This window comes from Manis pentadactyla, chromosome 4 (assembly GCF_030020395.1).
Source record: "Manis pentadactyla isolate mManPen7 chromosome 4, mManPen7.hap1, whole genome shotgun sequence".
Taxonomy (NCBI): Eukaryota; Metazoa; Chordata; class Mammalia; order Pholidota; family Manidae; genus Manis; species Manis pentadactyla.
The window spans coordinates 171,597,861-171,621,339 of NC_080022.1; the positions used below are offsets into that span (position 1 = coordinate 171,597,861).

The 23,479-nt window shown below is 38.6% G+C and overlaps 1 pseudogene; it reads left to right on the top strand.

The window, feature by feature from the left end:
• Positions 1–261: 261 nt before the first annotated feature.
• Positions 262–23,032, top strand: LOC130683586 (serine/threonine-protein kinase TAO1-like; annotated as a pseudogene).
• Positions 23,033–23,479: the final 447 nt, after the last annotated feature.

The window sequence follows — 23,479 nt, forward strand, 5'->3', positions numbered from 1 at the left end:
TAAATCTTTAAGTACTGATACAGAAAGCCTTCCAGTACATAAAGATTTATCTAATTTTTAGAAGTGTATGTATAGTATGTACTTACATACTATGTATAGTGGGAATCTTTTTTTAAAGCAGCATGGGTGATTGTGATGATGAGCTGGGTTTAAAACTCCTGTGCTAGTAGGCAACACTTTTTCAGTGAAATTCCATGTCTAACATAATTTTGTATATGTACTCAGAAAATGATATACTAATTTTTCTTAGCAACTTTTTCTTTTCTTATTTCTCTACAATTGCTTATGCCAACGTGGCTTCATTCATACCGATTTACCAAGGATTGGGAGAGCAGCATAAAATTAGAATCAGACTGCTGACTGCCCAGCAGGATGTCATCAACTATCCAAGCACGGAGCCTGAAGGACCCTGAGATTGCAGAACTCTTCTCCAAAGAAGATCCAGAGAAGCACTTCACAGATCTCAAAAAAGTTTCCTAGGGAGGCTTTGGAGCAGTGTTTTTTGTAAGTGTTAAAGGCATTTTTGTCAGTGACCAGCATTTATTTAATATCCAGTCCTGGCAGAGTAAAAATCAGTAGTACAAAAAAGACATAGGCAATAGTCAATTTCAGAGTGACTTGCGTTAGGTGTATATAAGAAGAGATCATTTTATTTATTGAGCTTCTTAGATTATTGAAAAAATGGGAAAGATATTCGGCTTTAATTTCCATGTTGTTTACACTACTTTAGCAGTTTTATGACTTACATTGTTATTGAATCAAATATTGCAAAACACTGACTTACGTAAATGAATGGATCACACACATTTCATTATTATTCATTCATTATTTCTTCCTATTAAGATTGCTTTTTTTTCCCTCAGCAACAAGTTTGTGTAGATGTTTAATATTTTGGTAGTGTTACAGATTTAGTTTTTTCATTTTAATGGGTACCTTAAATACAGTGAATTCTTCCACAGATATCTAGAGACGATTAACCCTTCTTACTGAACTCATTTGAAATGTTTTGCAGCTATCCTCTTGTGCCTTCTTTATATATCATCTTTTTTTTAAACACATAATGAGAATTTGGCTCTTACTTTCTAAAGAGTTAACTTTCATGTTTCTGTTATGCTGTTATTTTTTTATCAAAATTCCACAGCAGTGGTAAATAGTAATGGTGATAGCATTTTAGCTGTCTTGTCTTAATTCTAGTTAATAGTTGTTTACAATAGACATGATTTATCATGTTGAGGAATTACCTTTCCATGTGGGTTTTCTAAGAGTTTGGTCTTCCCTGCATTAAATACATTTAGAGTTGGGCTCTTTCTGCATTTTCAGCATTTATATGTATAAGTATATATTTTTCCCCTTTGATTTGTAAAAAAATATGGCAAATTATGAAAAATTTTCCTGTATCAAAAATTCGCATTTCTGTGGTAATAAATTTTATCCAAATGAAATATTCTTTTAATGCCCTGTAATATTTGGTTTAAAATTTTTATTTAGAGTTCCCTTGTCTACATTTGTAAGTCAGATTGGCACCTAAATTTCTATTTTGTGCTGCTTGTGAGGGTTTAGTTGTTGGGTTAGAGTGCCTCCATACAATTAATGGGATAGCTTTCCTTTTCCTCCCCTTTTATCCTGGGAAGTTCCCCTGGTGAAACTGCTCCACTCACAACTATTTTAAAGATGATTAGTATTATTTTCAATCTTCCACCACTGTTTTACTCAGATTTTCTTCTCTAGATCAATTTTAGTAGTTCTTTCCTAGGGAATTGTCCATTTCATTGAAATTTTGACACTTACAGGCCTAGCATAGACTTGTACTAGTCATTTTTGTTTGTTTGTTTATATGTCTGTTCAAATTTCTGTATTTTTCCTCTCAACTAGCTCATTCAAAGATAAACATGCATTATTTTTTTTTCTAAAGTATCAGTTCCTTGATAATTTGATACGCTTTTTGCTATCTATTTACTTATGTTTTTAATGTTCTTTAAAAGCAGTTTTGGTATCTTTTTGGATATGGTAGCTTATAAATGTTAATTTTTACAGTGGTCTTCTGTCTTTTTTAGGCACGAGATGTGCACACAAATGACGCGGTGGCTATCAAGAGATTACCTTTTAGTGGAAAGAAGACTATGGAGGTAGGTGAAATATATATGTTTGTATTGTCATGTTAAAGAAGGCCATACCATTTTTAATTGGGGATAGGTGGGAATTTTTTCAAAAAATATTGAAGACTATACAAATACTAAGGTTTATCTCAGTGAATTTTCTTCCACAGACTCAATGTGCCTATTTAACCTGTACCTAGAGCCATAAAGAATATTCGTGACATCCCAGAAACCTCCCAACTGCGTCCCTTACTTTTAATTTTTTAAGATATGTGCTGTAGGGGCCAGCCTATGGTCGAGGCTGAGTCCCACTATGGCTGAACACCGCCCTTCCACTGTAGCTGACCAACGCCCTAAGATGGCACCCGCTTCCTGGGCACCACCCTTCCTGGTTTGGTGGCATTAGCATAAGGAAGTTGCTCCTATAGGCTTGCCCCATGCTTCTGCGCTTGTGCTCAACTCATGCAGAAGGCATGCTACCAATCAGCTTAAAGGTCACGCATGATCTTGATTACCATAGGCCAGCTTCCTTTATATAAGGCATAAGCAGGAAAGAGAAGGAGAGTCTCTCTCTTCTCATTCTTCCTCTCACTCGCTCTCTCCGGCTGTTGCTTCTTCTCACTCACCTTCTCCCGACCTTCCGAGCAACAATAAAGAACTGAAGTGAACCAGGTCTGTGTACATATCGCTGTCGTCACCGCCACAAGGAACGAACGCAATAGCTGGTGCCGAAACCCGGGAATTTTTCTCCAACCACCCAGAGGAGAAACTGGCGGACACAGACGCCATAGAGCTTCTTACCCTGAAGCAGTACCAGTGGACTCCATTCGGAAGGATCATTCGGGAGGGCACCTCGAAAGAGGAGGGTGAGTGGATCAACAAGCAAAACGAAAGTAAGCAGCCGAGGTGGGGATTTCTATTCTGTCTGTTCGTCTTGTTCATCCTTGTGCTTATTATTGTGTTTGTTGTTGCTAAGTATGTTAGATGAAGTAAGGGTGCCAGTGAAAGTTCGCGGGATAGCGACGAAGCAAGGAAAGTTCGCGGTATAGCGACGAATGTAAATTAGTGATAAGAGTACCCCCTACCTATAGACATCAGGAGTATATCTTAATCTCTTCACTATTAACATGGGGTCTGAAGGGTCTAGACTGAGAGCAGAAGAGCCTTTGAGAGCACTCCTGAGGGCCAACGGAACACCATTAAAAACAAAAACCGCAAGGGCTTTCCTCCACACGGTAGAGAAGCATGCTCCGTGGTTCCTAGATGAAGGAAGAATCACTACCCCCGTGTGGGAAAAGTTAGGCGAGGATCTGCGCAACGCAGATCGCAGGGAGCCGCTCCCGGCTGGGACGCTCCCCATATGGGGGCTGGTTAGGAGCTGCCTAAAGGAGAATAAACCTAGTTGTAGAGAGGCCATAAGGGAAGGAAAGGAGGTTCTTGAGGAAGTGAAAGAAGAAAGAGGCTCTGGGAGAGCATCTGAAAGAAGATCTACACAGCGGCGGTCCTCTGATGAGGAAGAGGACCAAGAATTATCAGGAGAAGAGTTAGAGGCTAGGGCTGCTCAGAGAGGACATCGGCCCACATTGTACCCCTCACTGAGCCAACTGAGAATAAGCAGAGAGGAAGGAGAGACTAGTTCGGCCCCTCTCCCCAATAAGAGCAGTAAGGTAGAAGAGATTGTGCCAACTGCCCCAAATCATCCATTTTGCTCTCCAACCTATAGAGCAGAGCCACCCCCTTACCAGAGTTACTCATGTTGTGGTGGCCAGGGGTGCCAAGAACAATTGGGCAAGAATAGATGGAGGGAATGGCTAACCATGGAGGGGAATGCAGCCTTCCCAGTAATAGAAGATCCAAACACCCAGCAAAGATACCATCAAGCCCTAGATTTTAAGCTTGTAAAAAGCCTAAAGGAAGCTGCCACCACCTGTGGAGTGCAAGCAGCGTTCACTGTGACCATAGTGGAGTCATTAGCCACTCAGAATCTAACACCAGATGATTGGGCTAATGTAGCCAGAGCATGCCTTACTGGAGGTCAGTACCTGCTATTCGAAACTGCATGGGCAGAGCTTTCACAAGACACTGCCTGGCGCAACGCTGCCGCAGGGAACAATCAGTGGAACCTAGAGATGCTGATGGGCACAGGACCTTACTTAGGACAGCATAATCAGATAAGTTACCCACCTGCAGTGTATATGCAAATAGCTACAGCAGCTGTCAAGGCCTGGAAAACACTCCAGGGCTCTGGTGATTTACAGGGTCAACTATCCAGAGTACTCCAAGGATCAAATGAGCCTTACGCAGATTTCTTGGCGAGACTGATGCAAACCGCAGGCCGTATATTTGGAGATGCTGACACAGCCATGCCCCTAGTAAAACAGTTGGCCTATGAGCAAGCAAATAAATGGTGTAAAGAAGCTATCAGGCCTTGGAAAAATAAAGATTTAAATGTGTACCTCAAAGTTTGCCGAGACATCAATGATAGTGTAGTGCAAGGACAAGTGATAGCCACAGCCATAACTCAGGGACTGCAACAGGCGCGTAGCAGGGGTACCCCTCCCGGGGCATGCTTCCATTGCAAGCAGATGGGTCATTTAAAGCGAGATTGCCCGAAATTAGGCGGAGGAGGAGCCAGTGTGACCAACATCAAACCACAACCGAGATTATGTCCCAGATGTAGAAAAGGAAACCATTGGGCAAGAGAGTGCAGATCAGTAGTAGATGTGGAGGGACTCCCACTACCCCCGCAGCAGGTAAAAAAACGGGAGGCCGGGCCCCCCACCTCAGGGCCCTCAAATGTATGGGGTGATCCAACAAATTCCCAGGACACATTTTCATCTGACAGATCAAGGATCCAGCTTGGAGTTGAAGAACCAAGGAGAGCCACCACAGGGAGCGCAGGAGTGGACATCCGTGCCACCACCAGACTCGTATTGACACCCGAGATGGGGGTCCAGTTAGTAGAGTCAGATTTTAAAGGTCCATTACCTAAGGATACAGTGGGACTCCTATTGGGCCGGAGTTCCACAACCAAAGCAGGATTGATAGTACACCCAGGAGTTATTGACCCAGATTATGAGGGAGTAGTAAAGATTATGGTCTCCTCCCCAAGAGGCGTTACAGCCATCAATTCTGGAGACCGCATTGCTCAAATTCTTATGCTTCCTAGTAAGCATAGACAATATGGACATAAAAACATGAAAAGAGGTCAATCAGGATTTGGATCATCTGGGGCCCCTCTGACCTGTTTCACAATGGAGCTGGGAGACAGGCCTATGCTTGTCCTGAAGATTAGAGATAGGAACTTCTTAGGACTATTAGACACAGGGGCAGATCGCAGCATTATAAGGGAAGCTGAGTGGCCTAAAGATTGGCCTCTAAACCGAGCTGCTCAGACTCTAAGCGGGCTGGGCATAGCTCAAGCCCCATTATGTAGTGCTGCCACACTCCCCTGGGAAGATCCGGAAGGGCATGAGGGAGTAGTTCAACCTTATGTGCTGAGCATACCAGTGTCTCTCTGGGGAAGAGACATACTGACCCAGATGAATCTTAAACTAACAACAGAAACCTTCTATAGTAATCAGGCAAAGTCCATTATGAGGAAGCAGGGCCATACAGGGACCGGAGGCATAGGAAAAAACTTGACTGGCAGAGAGACACCCATCCCGCTCTCAGGAGTGGTACCCAGTAGGATTGGAGGCCCAGGACTGGGTTTTTCCTTGGGGCCATTGAGGACAGACAAGAACTAAATATACAATGGCGATCAGAGGAGCCTGTGTGGGTTCCTCAGTGGCCCCTTACTAAAGAGAAAAGGGAAGCAGCCCACACATTAGTGCAAGAGCAAATTGCCGCAGGGCATCTTCAAAGTTCTACTTCCCCATGGAATACACCCATATTTGTCATAAGAAAGAATTCAGGAAAATGGAGATTGCTGCATGATCTAAGAGCTGTAAATAATCAGATGATTCTCATGGGATCAGTACAATTAGGTTTACCCTTGCCTATGGCCCTGCCAAAAGATTGGAAGACCATTGTAATAGATATCAAAGATTGTTTCTTTTCCATCCCTCTTCATCCTGAGGATTGTAAAAGGTTCGCCTTCACGGTACCAGCCGTCAATCATGGTCACCCAGATGAGCGGTATGAATGGAAGGTGTTGCCACAAGGCATGGCGAATAGCCCTACTATGTGCCAATTGTTTGTACATAAGGCCCTGGCAGACGTTAGAAAAAGGTTCCCTGAAGTGATTATCTATCATTATATGGATGATATTCTCTTATGTCATGAAAGGAACAGTGTAGTAGAAGAAGGCCTCTGCTTCTTGCAAGAACATTTTAAACAATGGGGCTTAGAACTAGCACCAGAAAAGGTACAGGTAACTTGTACCAAACAGTATTTAGGAATAAAATTGGAAGATACTATTGTTAGACCATTAAAAGTGATCATAAGAACAGATCATCTAAGCACCCTCAATGATTTTCAAAAACTCCTTGGAGATATAAATTGGGTAAGGCCATTCCTAAAGCTTACAGATGAAGAGCTCAGTCCATTATATGAGACACTGAAGGGCGATTCTGATTTATCATCTCCGCACTCTCTCAGTAAGCAAGCCAAGGAAGCCTTGAGCCTAGTCCAATCCCGCTTGCAGCTTGCCCAGGTAGATAGAATAGACTATGGCAAATTGCTATTCCTTATAGTGATACCCAGTAATAATAGCCCAACAGGGGTACTTTGGCAGGAAGGGCCAATTCTCTGGGTATATCTGGCCCACTCTCCAGGAAAAACATTAAGATGGTATCCTCAGAGTATAGCTGATTTGATCATCAAGGGAATCAGGACAGCTATAAAAACATTTGGGATTCCCCCAAACATAATAATAACACCTTATACTGCTGAGCAGATTGAATGTCTTACTGCATGCTGTGATGCATGGGCTGTTGCTTACACCATCACCAATGCTTCCTTTGACAACCACTACCCAAAACATCCTTGGCTACAGTTCTGCCTCTCTAATCCCGTCATCTTTCCTAAAAACACAAGATGTAATCCCATACCCAAGGCTAAGGTGGTGTTCACTGATGGGTCAAAGAATGGCATCGGGACTGTGGTCACTGGTGACCAATCTTGGACATTCAGTTTTCCAACCACTTCAGCCCAACAAACAGAGCTGTTGGCTGTAGCACAAGCCTTTACACTTTTCTCACAGGAACCTTTTAACCTTTTAGCAGATAGTCAGTATGTAGTGAATGCTGTGTCCATCTTAGAGAATGTAAGTTATATTAGCCAGTCTTCCCCCGTTGCCAGTATTTTTAGAAAGCTACAACAACTGATCTGGGATCGATCAACACCTTTCTTTATTGGACATGTAAGAGCCCACACTTCCCTCCCAGGACCCATTGCTGAGGGAAACAGACGTGCCGATGCCCTGACCCGTGAGTCTAACATCTCAGTGATATTTGACCATGTAGAACAAGCCACACAATTTCACAAACAATTTCATGTGAATTCAAACAAACACCCTTCGCTTAAAATATAATATTACTAGAGACCAAGCTAGAGCCATAGTAGTAAGTTGTAAATGGTGTGTTACACTCTTACCCACCGTTTCAGAGGGAGTCAATCCAAAGGGACTACTACCCAATCACATTTGGCAAATGGATGTCACTCATATTCCAGAGTTTGGCAAGATGAAATATATTCATGTGTCTGTTGACACCTGCTCAGGCATCATTTTCGCCTCTTGCCATACAGGGGAAAAAACTAGAGATGTCATAACTCACTGCCTTCAGGCGTTTTCGGCCTGGGGAAAGCCCAAGCATGTAAAAACTGATAATGGACCAGCATATACATCCCAATCCTTTCTTAGATTTTTAAGGGTAATGGATATCACCCATACCACAGGTATTCCCTACAACCCTCAAGGGCAAGGCATGGTAGAGTGCACCAACCTGACCCTTAAAAATGATCTCTATAAACAAAAAGGGGGAATAGGGGCAGACTTCAGATCCCCCAGAGACAAACTTAACATCATATTATTCATTTTAAATTTTTTGACATTGGACAAAGATGGCCACAGTGCAGCAGAGCGGCATAATCGCCGTTCCAGGCCTAAAGACATGCCCGCAGTTATGTGGAAGGATGTATTGGAAGGATCATGGAAAGGCCCGGATCCAGTGTTAATCTGGAACCGATGCTCTGTTTGTGTTTTCCCACAGGACCAAAACAATCCCATCTGGGTGCCTGAACGCCTGACACGGAGAGTGGCAAGACCAGAACCGGAAGTGCGAGATGCCGACCCCACTGATGCTGATCCTTCAGCAGGCGATAGCGGAACCCAGAGAACTATGGGGTCTGGTGAAGGCTTGGCCTCTACCACTCCCAGTGACTGAAACTGCACATACCTTTCCCGCCTTTTTCTCTACCAATAGTACACTTAATCTCCCATATCTGCCCTTTGACAGCTCTATGTGTTACTGGCATTCCTTTTCATAACCTCTCTAAAGCTGCCAATCTGTCCAGGGAATTAGGCAAGATGTTATCCACCAATTGGTCCAGTGAGTTTGACGTGCTCACCACTCAGCTACGGCTAGAAATATTGAATGTTCCCAAAAGGTAGAGGCGCTGTCTGTAGCCCAGTTTGCTGAAGCCGTGCTAAATGCCACCAAAGCCTGGTCAGGCATGGGTGTTATGGGTATATTACTCCTTGTAGGTCTTCTCCTACTTGGGAGAAAAGTCTGTTCCATGCAACGGCAACATCGGGAAGTGTGGATGGCTCTGGTGCAGGCCATGGCAGCTATAGAGGAAGGCATCTCCCCTAGGGTGTGGCTCAATATGTTGGACCAGTAGTCAAAGACGGGTAAGATCAGGAGGTACGCATACCAACCTAAGACAGGGTGCAGACCTTAGCTATCTGTTGCCCTATGACGGGTAAGGATGCTGCGCCTCCCTGACAACCTAAGACAGGCATGGTCCCCGAGCCTCATTGTGTTAAAAAACAAAAAAGGGGGAGATGTAGGGGCCGGCCTACGGCCGAGGCTGAGTCCCACTATGGCTGAACACCGCCCTTCCACTGTAGCTGACCAATGCCCTAAGATGGCGCCCGCTTCCTGGGCGCCACCCTTCCTGGTTTGGTGGCATTAGCATAAGGAAGTTGCTCCTATAGGCTTGCCCCATGCTTCCGCGCTCGTGCTCAACTCATGCAGAAGGCATGCTACCAATCAGCTTAAAGGTCACGCATGATCTTGATCACCATAGGCCAGCTTCCTTTATATAAGGCATAAGCAGGAAAGAGAAGGAGAGTCTCTCTCCTCTCATTCTTCCTCTCACTCGCTCTCTCCGGCTGTTGCTTCTTCTCACTCACCTTCTCCCGACCTTCCGAGCAACAATAAAGAACTGAAGTGAACCAGGTCTGTGTATGTATCGCTGTCGTCACCGCCACAAGGAGCGAACGCGATAATGTGCTGCTGACATGAGTTTAATTTTTTAAATTGTTGTTTAGCAGATTACTCTATAATAGAGGGATTATCATGTCTGAGAAAGTTAACTAGAATAAGGTACATTTGACAGTAAGTATACTGGATATAAATTTTTAATGGTTGAGAAATTATTTAACGACTGTTGCAAATAATCATCGGCAGCAATATATCTAGTCTGAAAAATAAGGCAGTGGGTAATAATCTGAAAAATAAAATTACTGATACTGTATTGCATGTACTTTAGTTCATCAGTATTCTGATTAATTCTTGCTTAATTGCATAAGTTTATAAAATTACTTTCTAAGTCTGTTCTCTTTGTCTTTCTTTAATTCTTTAAAAATTTTATTTATTTGTAATTGTGGTAAAGTACACAAAATAAATTTACCATCTTAACCACTTTAAGTGTAAGTTCAGTGGTGTTAAGGACAGTCACACTGCTGTGCAACCATCGCCACCATTCATCTCCAGAATTCTTTCATTTTGCAAAAGTGATATTCTACACCCATCAGACAATAACACCTCATTCCCTCCTCCCCGCAGCCCTTGGAGATCACCTCTCCTCTTTCTGTCTCTATCAATTTGACTACTTTAGGTATCTCATGTAATTGAAATCATGCACTATTTGTCCTTTTGTGTCTGTCTTGTTTCACTTAATATAGTGTCTGGAAAGTTCATCTACATTGTAGTGTGTCAGAATTACCTTTCTTTTTAAAAGCTGAATAATATTCTTGTGTGTGTAAAAACACCACATTTTGTCCATCTACCATCTGTAAATGGACACTTAGTTGCTTCTACCCCTTGGTTATTGTGAATAATGCTGCTGTGCACATAGGTACACAAGTATTTCTTTGAGTCCCTGCTTTTAAACTTTAGGGTGTATGCCCAGAGGTAGAATTGCTAGATCAGTCTTTAATTTTTAAAGGTTTTGGCTTTCTACATTTCTGTAATCTCTGTTTTGTGGTAAATATTGTTTTTTGTGATAATCATACTTATGGGTATGATAACACTCTTGTGATTGATCACTGTTTCATTATGTCGATACCTAAAAAAACTCTTAATAATTTCTAAAACCCCTAAAAAACCTCCATTTTTTACAAGTTTAATTTTATTTGCCAGTCTACAGTATAACTTTAAAACCAGCTTTCATAGCAGACTTGTGTTGGAGTCTGTTTAATTAGTCATGCCTAGAACAAAAAGTTTCACCTAGGGCATCATCTTCTCTCATCTAATAGTGTATCCTTCCTGGAAGTTTTTTTTTCATTGAAGAATACAGTTTTTAGCTTGGTTTTGTTTTGAGAGTTTGCCTCCCAGAGCACTCAATTTTGAAATGTAAAGCCCATAAAACACTTTCTGAAGTTAGCATCTTACAGCTTACACATTTTACACTGTGGATATCTTGCTCTATTTTCTTGAGGGCTTATGAAATAACATAGGAGATACAGGATCTTAAATTCTAGTGCAAAACATTTTTTGAAGTTCTGTATTCTAGTTCCCCTACCTTTAGAAATATGATACAAGTCAGCGGTAAAGCCTGGAAAAACTGAAACAAGAACAAAAAACAGATTCCAAGTTCCCATCCCACATCTCCTAAGCCTCTAGAGTCTCTGGGTATGGACCCAAGTACCTGTATTTTCAGAGTTCCCTGATTGCTTCTGACAAGTAACTATATTTAGGACATGGCCTAAGTTTCTGAAGTTGTCATAGAGTAGCTTTTATTGCTGAAGGTTTATCTGGTTATTTACTAGTAGGCGTCAATGGGAAGGCTCTTCATGAAATCCTGCAGGAAAATGTTTCTGTGCTGCTTGGTTTTTCTGCGAACTTCCCTCTGTTATAACCGAAGTGTTCACTAGCATTTTAGAATATGTGCACTTAGGAATTTAGGTAATTACTTGATTTGAGTTTAAACAGCAGAAAAAACTTAACACTTGCTAGACAATATAAGCCAAAAACACAACAGCTGAACTTTAAGGTATGTAAATTATACAACAATAAAGCTGCAAAAAAGAAGGGGGAGGTTGAAATTTTGAAGAAAAACCACTAAAGATACTATATAGTTTTCAACAGGCTTGGTGTGTGGTTGTAAAATTTTTATAAGACTCACTGATAATAAATTTTATGAAAATAACAATATGTACTACCTGGAATGAATTTTATGTTATTGAGTTGTAAACTATATGAATGTAATTTCTTTAAAATATATTAGTTTGACATTTAAATATTACAGATGAAGCAAAGGTGTATGTTCTTGTTAACTTTTTAATCTAATAATTACTTTTGTACTTATATAGTTTTCTAAGGAAAGGCAACTGTTCCTAATTCTTTCCTTTATTCTTTTTTTTCTCCCCACAGAGATGGCAGGGTATTATTAAGGAAGTCAGGTTTCTCCGAACATTAAAACATCCCAACATTGTAGAATACAAAGGCTGCTATTTACGTGAGCACAGAGCATGGGTAGATATCTGCTCTCCCCTTGCTGTAATTTTAGTAGGTTTAGTTTATGATTAATTCAAAAATGTCTCAAAACAGTTGTGTAAAGCCATGCACAAACACCTTGAAATGTTAGTTCATACTGAGAAAGGAGCAGCTTTTCCTGAAACTCTCAGGCAGTAAGAGATAATAGAACTTTCGCCAGTTGACTCCAGAGATTCAGCTGACCGTTACGTGCACGGGAACATGTTCTGATGTATGTTAGCGGTATCATTCTTCAAATGCTTCATCAAACATTTGTTGAGAACAATCCTATCAAAGGATGAAAATCAGCATATATTTTTGACATAAATGTATTGTAAGCTATTTAACAACAAGGACCTTGGTTGGAATATTGGTGGTGAATCCTGGTGAAATCTGAACTGATTGTGGTTCTTTGGCTGAATAATACTAAAGGTAGAAAATTGGGACATTTTATTGCAGAAAATGGAAATTAATTTTGCCCTATTGTTGAAACTAACATAAGGTAGTAATCTTACAACGGTGTAGGCATAGTAATTCTGTCTTTTCAGAGAAAGGCTAAATTTTCTTTAAACAGGAATGACCTTTTATTTTTAATAAGCTACAGCTGATTATCATTTTAGTATACAGAACTTAGATTTATTTATATTTGTAATGTTTGGTTTAATTTGATGGTGATGGTACTCCTAAATTTGAGGCTGTGGTTAAAGAAAAAACAGTGGCAGAGAGGGTAGGCTGCCTCTCTGTCTTTCAAGTTTCTCCATCTGTAAAACAAGGATGATAATAGGGTCTACTTCCAATGGTGGTTATAAGGATTAAATTAGTTAATATATATAAAACACCTGGCACATGCAAGGTGCTCTGTGTTTGCTTTATAGGAAAGATTTAAACGGTAACCTAAACTTTGTATATATAGTACCAGAGGACGATTTTCTGCTTCCTAACAATACCAATATTGCTACTATAGGTTAATATGAATGGAATATGTATATTCCTTCATAGCTTTAGTTAGTAATTATATGAAACACACATCTTCTACAAGCAGTTATAGGTCGGCATTATAAAAGATTAATGTAGCATTGGCTTAACTTCATGTATGCATTTAACAAGTTCCAAAATGTATACTTATATTTAAAGGTAATTGATAACTAGAGTTTGTTTCACTTCAAACTATCTTCTCAATCTCCTTGGTGAATTTATTTTATCTCATGTAGAATCTTTTAATTTTAATAGTGTATTTTAATGTTTTTTATCATTTTTTCCCCTGTAGCTTGTAATGGAATATTGTTTAGGATCTGCTTCAGATTTGCTGAAAGGTAAGTGTCCTTTATTTATTAAGAAAAGAAAAGTATTAGTATAATAAAATGAGAATTCATTCACTAAGAGATTTTTTTAATAATGTTAAAACTTTCCAGGAAGAATAAAAACCTTTGTGTTTTCTAGAGTCTCAGCGTGGTATGCACTGTCCTCATTAAATACTACATTTTAGCACAACAGATGAGTTTTCTTTCATTGTGATTTAACAGGCATTTTTCTGCATTCTTTATCATTAAACTTGATTTGTTCCTTCTGTTCAGAATGAAGATATGTAGGAATATAAAAAGGGAAAGCTTCTCTTTCATTGTTTTTATAATCACGAAATAATTGTTGAATGTTAACTTAGAGGAAAATTGGCTGTGAACTCTAATAACAAGGCACAACTGTGCACTTATTAAGTTCAATTGCTTTGTTTTATGATCTTGGAAAGCAAAAAATTCCTTCTTGCTAAATGTTAGTTTTTTTTAATTTGCCCATATATTAGATATGTGTATATATAATTTAAAATAGAAATGTTCTATAGAATAATTATTTTCAAATAAAATCTTATTTCAAGTTTACCTAAAGCCATTACAAGAAATGGAAATAGCAGCAATTATACATGGTGCTCTTCAGGGATTAGCCTACTTACATTCCCGTGCCATGATCCATAGGTAAGTACCTTAAAAATTACCATATATTAATAAGCAAATTTATCAGACCTAGAATTTATTAATCCTGAAAGTTTTGTTGGTTTTAGCTAAATAAATGTATTCTGGAGTTTTACAAACTCATATTTTTTTAGGTTATCCATGTCTTAAAATGAATATACTAATTTATTTGATCTCTTGGTTGAGAATAATTTTTATCTTTTTCTACACATGCTGCTGGGCTTTCCAAAGTATGTGCACTTTATAGATTTGTGATAGAAATTTAATTATAGAAAAGTTTAATTTGTGAAGTGGAAAAGACGATAGGGATTATGTATTCTTACTTGTTTCATTTTACAGATGAAGAAACTGATGCCCCAATTTGTGACTCACTTCTCAAAGCTTGTGAAGCAAGATAGATTAGACTAGAACTAACCTAGATCTTTTGTCCTCCTGGTGACTCCTAATGCCGGATTTGTTCCATTGATTCCATGACAGAGACAAGTAAAAGCTACTAGCATTCTATGCTTTTGAGATAATCCTTGATAATCCTTGATAATGGATAGTAATTTAAAGATTAAACCATCATAAACTACATTTTTAGCCTTGGCATTGGTTTTGCCTGTGTTTAGAAGGAAGCTAGCATTTTAAAAATTATCTATGTGAACCAGACAATACAAAGTAAACTTATATAGTAGAGTCATTGCAAATTAATGGGTATCAGTTTTTTAGATGAGGATAGTAACGTCCAAGAGAAAAATCCACATGCATAGTAAATAAGAGAATGAAAGAGTTGGAAGCAGAACCTAAGGTCTTCTCAATTTCAAAGAACCTTCGATTTTTTAAAAAAACAAATGGAAGAAAATAGATTAACTTACTATTACATCCATAATAATTCTGTATAGTATGAATTGACAAGTGCTTAGAAATTTCTTTCTTTTTGAATGTTATGGTGCCCATTGGGCATACAATCCCATTGTAATTTTCTTAGTTCACATGTACGTTGCTGATTTAGAAAAGAGCTTAAAAGTAAACTTGGGATCATTGATATTACCTTACCCATGTGTTTCAGTTTTCATTTCATATTTAGGTAGGAGAACTATGCTAAAATTTGGAATGATACGAGTAATTTAAAAAAAGCAAATTTGGGGCATCAGGTTCTTTTTTTTCCATTTTATTGTTGAGGGTATACTCAGAAATCTTACAGTCATATAAGAATGTTCAGCTAAATTTTTTAAACCATTACTTGTACCAATAAACAGGCACTCAAATATCGAGTATGTGCTATTAATTACCTAATTTTTTTCTTCTGTTTCTACTGCTATTTTATCTTCTCTTTTAGAAACTTGTTATTATATGCTTATAGGAATTCTGTGTATCTCATTTCTTAGTTCGGATCTTAATTCTCATGATCCCAACTGAGAGATTACACAAGGCCTTAATTATTCTGATTTCTCCTTCCCTATTTTATAAATTTTTATATGATCTTTGTCATTTTCAGTATAATCTTAGAAAGGAAAGACAAATAATTTTCTGTGTTCCTTAAACCCAGAGACATCAAAGGAGGAAATATCCTTCTGACACCAGGAGGCCAGGCGAAACTTGCTGACTTTGGATTTGCTTCCATGGTCTCTTCTGCCAAGTCTTTTGTGGGAACGCCGCATTGGTAAGCATAGTCCTATCTGGTATTGATCGTCATAATTGAAATAGGCAGTGTGTGGTTGTACTTTCATCAGGTGCTTTATGTTTCTCTTGGAAATACAGTGCTGCTTTAGATATGACTCTAAGCACTGTAGTTTCAGATACAGATTTGGAGTGCTGCCCTTGTATCTCCTATTGTATCATTTGTCCCCCCTACGGTTATTTCCTGTTAACATCTACATCATGTATTGGGGGTAGGAGTGAAAAAATTTAAATCTTTAAGGGAGAAGATAGAAATGCTAAGTGGAAATTTTCTTTAGATTTATACTTACTGTGTGTCAGTATCTTCTGAATAAGAGTACCTGAAGACTAGTAGCTGATTAGGAACTTTTTGTTTTCGTTTTTTATTGTGGAGAATTTCAAGTATACAGGGAAATAGACAAAAATATAATGAAGGCTCACACAGCGGTCAGGTCAGCCTAACAGCACTACCCCAGGGCCTGGCTGCCCTGTGTACTTGATCTTCTTGCCCTCCCTCCCACCTCCAGTTATTTGAAGCAACTTCTAGACATCATCTAATTTTATTCATAAATAATTCCATATTAATGTCAGCAAGTCCGAAGGGAATAATTTTCCACATCTTCAACTTCCATAGATGTCCTCTCTCTGTACATGTTGAGAAGTGTCTTAGGTCTACTGCATCTTCTTTTCCACCTACCTTTCAGATCTCCCAACTCCCAGTTGTTAAAGAAAGGCTTCTCACCCATCCTGAATAGTAGAGTGATGCATTGTTCTGAGAATTAAAAGCCTCAAACCATCACCAGAGAGACAATTTGAGAACACGTAACATCTAGAATATATAGCATCAGAAATATTGAAGAGCTAGGACACCAAGTTTGGCAAAGGGCCTTCTGCCTTCACAGTCATCTTTCCTCAGTTCCTTTTGCTCCTTGCTCTTTCCTTTCCCCAATTATCTTTCCTCCCATCTTCTTTTCTAGTGAATCAAAAATGATCTCATTTATAACTGGGACAATTGTCATGAGGACACACTAACATGTTATTTACAATGAAAAATGAAGTTTGGCATTTCCTGACAGAAAATAATTCTGATTTGAATGGTTGATATGACCGTGCAGACTGGGTTTGCTAATTAGGTTATTATACAGCAGTGTTTTTAATGAATTGAATGAGTGAGGTCCTCAGCTCCAAGTTGTAAATATCTGTAAAGCACATATACAAAATAATGTATATACATATGTGTGCATTATATCCTTTGCAACTATTAAGTTTATAAAATTTAGATACCAACTCAAAAATGTACAAGCGGATACATTTTTTTAATAAATTCATTGGAAGTAAGAAAATAAAAAGTTTGAAGACTACTGTTCTGTATGACCAAAAATTTATTATGTAGAACCCTAGTTTAGATAGAATCCTCTTACCCTGTGGAAAAAAAGGGTTCTGTGGACAAATAATGCTTCTTAATCGGCCCCCTCTTTACAAATCAATGATCAATATTAGATAGTAGAAAGGAGCTAGAAAATTGTGCATTAAAAACCAAACTACTTTTTTAACTTTGTTGAACTTAGTGACTCCCCAAGCTTACTTCAACATCTTAACACATTAGAAGCCCTCTATTATCGGCAATTGAAAGTTACATATGTATTAATTTGTATATGGTATATTAGGAACACAGAACTATGTATTTACATATTTTTACACACAGGAGCACACATACGCCTGGTGACAATCTTATTAAGCAGTCAGAAACTGTTCTAAATGTTTGTCTGTGCTTAACAAGTACAAAGGAAGGATAAGGTGAAGCACCAGTGAGAACATTAGAGTCTAGCTGAAGATGCGAATTAGCGTTTCATTTTATAACCAAGATGCCTCCAAAGTTATTAATTGTATGGTTTATTTAGTTATGAGTGGCTGTCCTAGCCACTTTTATCACAGAACACTACTGTTTGCAAAAAAGACCAGCAAACTGCTTATTCATTGTTGCTTATTGTGGCAGATATTTTCTCAGCTAAATGTAGTGTTTGTTTACTTCAAGAAAACAAGTGCCAGTGATAAAATGCCCTCTTTCGAGCAAAATTTAAGCTTTTGTAATAAGATGCTGAAACCAAAATGTTTGAGAACTGCTGGCATAAAGGCTATACAATATTACAATCTGCAAACTTGAATTGACGCAGAATGCAGCCCTACCCTGGGGAGTCTTTCCTCCAGGATGCTGGTATGTGATCATGACAAATGGTGAGAATAAGTCTAACACTGTGTGCGCAATGGTAAATATTTACCTCACAACCTGTAATGCCTTTATTTCCCATTATAAGAATTCTTATGTCCGGATATATCATCTGGAATTCACACAGGGATTCTCCATGTGGATGGTCATTACGTTTTTAAAGAACAGTATACTTTTCTTTTCCTTTTTAACTTTAAGTAACATTTTATGTTTTAGGATGGCCCCAGAAATAATTTTAGGCAGGAATGAACAACAATATGATAACAAAGTCGATGTATGGTCTCTTGGAATAACATGCGTTGAAATGGGTAAGCATTGCTCTTTATTACTGTGTAGTAAGTTTTGATCAATGTTTCATCTCAATTTCTGTACCAAATTACAGATTTTTATTTTTATGTCAGTGTTTAAGGAGAACAATATATCTATCAAGGTTGTCACTTTGGTTATTTGGCATTTTGTATATATATATATATATATGAGATATATATATATATGTTAGTTTAGGTATATTATATTTGCTGTATTAAATTAGGTCTAAAATAGTTTCTACTGTGGTATTAATTTTGAGGTATCTGTGTCTAACATTTAATGAGTATTCGTTAAAGACCTAGAATATTTCTGTGGTTATAAATTTACCATCTATGAGTCTCTAAAGCATTCATGAATTACTTACCGCTACTTAGGTTACTTAATACTTCGTGTTAGTTATGAGGATTAGATTATCAGGCTGCATAACTTATCATACAGTTTGATTTTCTTTTTGGTATCATTAATCTACAATTACATGAAGAACATTATGTTTACTAGGCTCCCCCCTTCACCAAGTCCCCCCCATATACCCCTTCACAGTCACTGTCCATCACCGTAGTAAGATGCTGTAAAATCACTACTTGTCTGCTCTGTGTTGCACAGCCCTCCCTGTACCCCCCCCACTCTACATGATCATCGTAATGCCCTCTTTCTTTTGCCCCGCCCTTATCCCTCCCTTCCCACCCATCCTCCCCAGTCCCTTTCCCTTTGGTAACTATTAGTCCATTCTTGGGTTCTGTGATTCTGCTGCTGTTTTGCTCCTTCAGTTTTCCTTTGTTCTTATACTCCACATATGAGTGAAATCATTTGGTCCTTGTCTTTCTCTGCCTGGCTTATTTCACTGAGCATAATACCCTCTAGCTCCATCCATGTTGTAGCAAATGGTAGGATCTATTTTTTCCTTATGGCTGAGGAATATTCCATTGTGTATAGGTACCACATCTTCTTTATCCATTCATCTACTGATGGACATTTCGGTTGCTTCCATATCTTGGCTATTGTAAATAGTGCAGTGATAAACATAGGGGTGCATCTGTCTTTTTCAAACTGGAGTGCTGCATTCTTAGGCCATAAGTATACAATGGTGAAAGGACAGACTCTTCAACAACCGATGTTGGCAAAACTGGACGGCTACATGCAAGAGAAAGAAGCTAGATTACTGTCTATAACTCTCTACACACAAAAGTAAACTCAAAGTAGATCAAAGATCTAGATGTAAGACATGAAACCATAAAACTCTTAGAAGAAAACATAGGCAAAAATCTCTCAAACATAAGTGTGAGCAGTTTTTTCCTGTACACAGCTGCTCAGGAAATGGAAACAAAATAACAAATGACCAAGTGGGAGTATATACCAAACCAAAATGCTTCTGTACAGCAAAGGATACCATCAACAGAACAAAAATGTAACCTACAGTATGGGAGAGTATACTTGTAAATGATTTGTCCTATTAAGGGTTAACATCCAAAATATATAAAGGACTCATACTACTAAACACCAAAAAAAAAAAACCCGACTAAAAAAATGGGCAGAAGACCAGAACAGACATTTTTCCAAAGTTGAAATACAGATGGCCAACAATAAAAAGATGCTCCACATCACTAATCATCAGGGAAATGCAACTTAAAATGACAATAGTATATCACCTCAGAGCAGTTAGAATGGCCTCTGTCCAAGAGAAAAGAAAAAACAAGTGTTGGCAAGGATGTGGAGAAAGGGGAACCTTTCTACCCTCTTTTTGGGAATGTAAATTGGAGCAGCCACTGTGGAAAGCAGTGTGTAGGTTACTAAAAAAACTAAAAATAGAAATGCCATATGACCCAGTAATTCCAATTCTAGGAATTTACCTGAAGAAAACAAAATCCCTGATTCAAAAAGATGGATGCACCCCTCTGTTTATTGTTGCATTACAGTAGCCAAGTTATGGAAACAGCCTAACTGTCCATCAGTAGATAAGTGGATAAAGAAGAGGTGGTACATATACACAATGGAATATTATTCAGCCATAAGAAGAAAAGAAATCCTGCCATTTGCAACAACATGGATCAACCTAGAGGGTATTATGCTAAGTGAAATAAGCCAGGCAGAGACAAAATGCCATATGATTTCACTTATTTGTGGTATCTAATCACAAAACAAAAGGAACACAATCACAGTAGACTTATAGACACTGAGTAGTGACTGGTGGTTACTGTGGGGGAGGGATTGGGGTGAGTAGTTGAGGGTGAGGGCAATAAAAGGGCACAAAAATTTTCAGTCATAAGCTGGTCACCGGGATAGTAGAATAGCATGGAAAATATAAGCACTGCTTCTGTAACATTTTCCTATGTTGACAGTAACTGCAGTAGTGGGGGTGAGGATTTAATATGGGTGACTGTGGAACCACTGTGTTGTATACTTGAAACCAATGTAAGATTGAATATCAATGATACTTCAATTAAACAAGTATTTGAAATGGAAAATATCCTTTGAATCCACTGAAGGCTACCGCAGTCTAGATTTAGTAAATCTCTATGGTTTTTAGCTAAGTTCAGTGTTCTTTGACCAAATAGAGATGTTCAGCTTTCTGGTAAATGACAGATCAAAAATCATACTCTGGTTTGATATATTGATGGTACACCACTTAGAATTTTTGAATACTTTAATAAATCACAGTAGAAACACGAGTTATTTTATTCATTAAGAATTTCTTCAGTAATCCCTTCCCCTTCCTGGATCAAACTAGTCATTCTTAAAGCTGTTGGGAGGACGGTATAAAGCAGGTGTCCATGTCACCTGCTGAGCCGTGGTAGCCCGGCGTGGCGTGTCAGGGTCCTGTGGGGAGAGGAGGGAGTTCCCGCAGACAGAATGCCTTGTATGTGGGAGCAGAACCTGTGCAGGGAGGGCGGCAGTCAAGTTTGGGGATTCAGAGTCCTGGTGGGGTGACCAAAGCATTCAGACCTGGAAGTAGCCCGGCATGGGGTGTCAGAGGCCAAGGAGCGCGTCCATATTTGGGGGTGGGTCACCTGACACGGTGGCAGTGCCTGATTGAAAGGAAGGGGGCTTCCCTCCTGAGGGCTGATGAGGAGGGCCTCACTGTAGAAAGTGATCCAGTTTGGACGGGGTGTCAGAAACTGAGTGGATGAAGTGGACATTCACACTGTAGACAGGCTTGGAATGGGGTGTGGAAACTTGATGGGGAAAAGGGGAAAGGGTGGTGGCCAAGATGGGAGACTGGCTATGTACAGGGGCGATTCATCAAATATATTAAGGCTAATGAGAGTGAGGTTTCCTACTGTCAGAGAAGGGTGCTATAAATAATGGAAAGAGAAGGCTCGAATAAATAGTACAACAGCATTGGATTTGAGATATTGTAGTGAACTCAGTTGTTTTCAGTAAACAACTAAAGATATTTAATGTACAAGTATGAATACAAATATATGAGGGACGTGTGTGTTCCCTTCCTTTATCCACTGACAGGATCTAAGAGAAGTGACACGGGCAGTAGCAGTGAGCACACTGCCTGCCACGGCTCCTTGGAGCCGTGTCTACAGTAGGGAAAGCATAAGATGATCCTGGAACATCTTAGTGCGCCAGAGAGCAAGGAGCTGAGCAGGGAATGATGGAGCCATGCCGGAAAGGCAGAAGTCGGCTTCAAAAGATTCTCAACTGCTCAAAAATGAAACAATTTCAACATCAAAATAAATGATAGTAGCAGGTTATAAATTATTAAATGAAGAATCTAAATCTATACAATAAGAGAATAAAGTGATCTTTATGCAAAACAGAATATTTATATAGACTCAAGTACCTTTTCACAAATACTTAATAATTACAAAGAAAAAAAGTGAAACTTCACGATGAAACCTTGTGGAATGGCCTTTAGTGATCAAAGTGAACACCATCAATGACAAGACAATCTGAAACCATGGACCTGTTCTATAGGATCATCATAGAATACACTGAGAAAAGCGTGACACTTGTGTCTGTGATATTCCTGCCAGAGATGTGTAAACTAAATTTAATAATAGCACAAAGCCAAACTGAGGGATATTCGAGAGTCAAAATTGTATACTTGTGAATTGTCAAGGTCATGACTTCAACTGTCACCTTAAGACTAGAAAAAGAAGGGCAAATTCAATCTACAGTAAACAGAACAAAGAGACCCAGAAAAGATCAAAACAAATCAATTAAATAGAAAATGAAAACAATAGAGAAAATCAATGAGATCACAAATTAGTTCTTTGGGAAAATTCATGAAATTAATAAACCTCTGGCTAGATCGAACAGAAAGAAGACACAAACAACCAATATCAGGAATGACAGGGGACATGACTCCAGATTTTACACATATTGGAAGTATTATAGGGATATTTTATGAACAATTTTATGTAAGTTTAAAACTTAGAAAAAATGGACAGTTTCCTTTAAGGATGCAGATGATTGAAGGTCATTTTTGCTACAAAGGACATTATTGGGACATTTGATTGAAACTACAATGGAGCTTGAGGATTAGATAATAGTCATGTATTCATATTAATGGTCTGATTTAATGACTGTATTAGGTTCTCTTAGAATGTTCTTGTTTATTGGAAAAATACACTATTTAGAGATGTTGTGGTGCACCAGGGCTGCAATTTCCTCTCTATTGACTCACTTAACTAAATTCTCTGAACTCTACGTGCACCTTTTTTCCTAAGTTGGGGTTTATTTAAAAAAAAAAACCTAACAGTGCATCCATGCTCCTATATAACAGGCACATATTTAACAGGAAGTTTTTTTTCTTTTATAGCAGAAAGGGAGCCTCCTTTATTTAATCTGAATGCAAGGCGTGCCTTATATCACATTACCAGAAATAACCCCCCTACACTACAGTCTAATGAATGGTGAGTATGGCTGAGAGATATATTGTTCAACATGGTAAAATTTAAATACTTTTTCATAATGTTATCAAAATGATTTCATTTCAATGAGGAGAAGTGTATATAACCTGAAGAAATATTAAAATAGCTTTATTTTATCCTTACATCATGTTTATCCTTTATTATCTCTACTTTTTATAGCATATATGTAACTCAGTTCAGAAATAAAAGATAGGTGATGCTACATGGGAGCAAAAAGTATAGCTTTTGTATAAAAAGTAATATACTTTTTGTACCTTAGTGACACATACAACCCTGATTATATAATAAATAGCATGATTTAAACATTCATATTTTAATACTGCAATATATAGATTGCCACAACCTGTACAGATATCTAATTGGGGAATGGTTTATAATTGATATGGTATAAAACATAGGTAAAAATGATTTGATAATTTATCAGAATTACCAG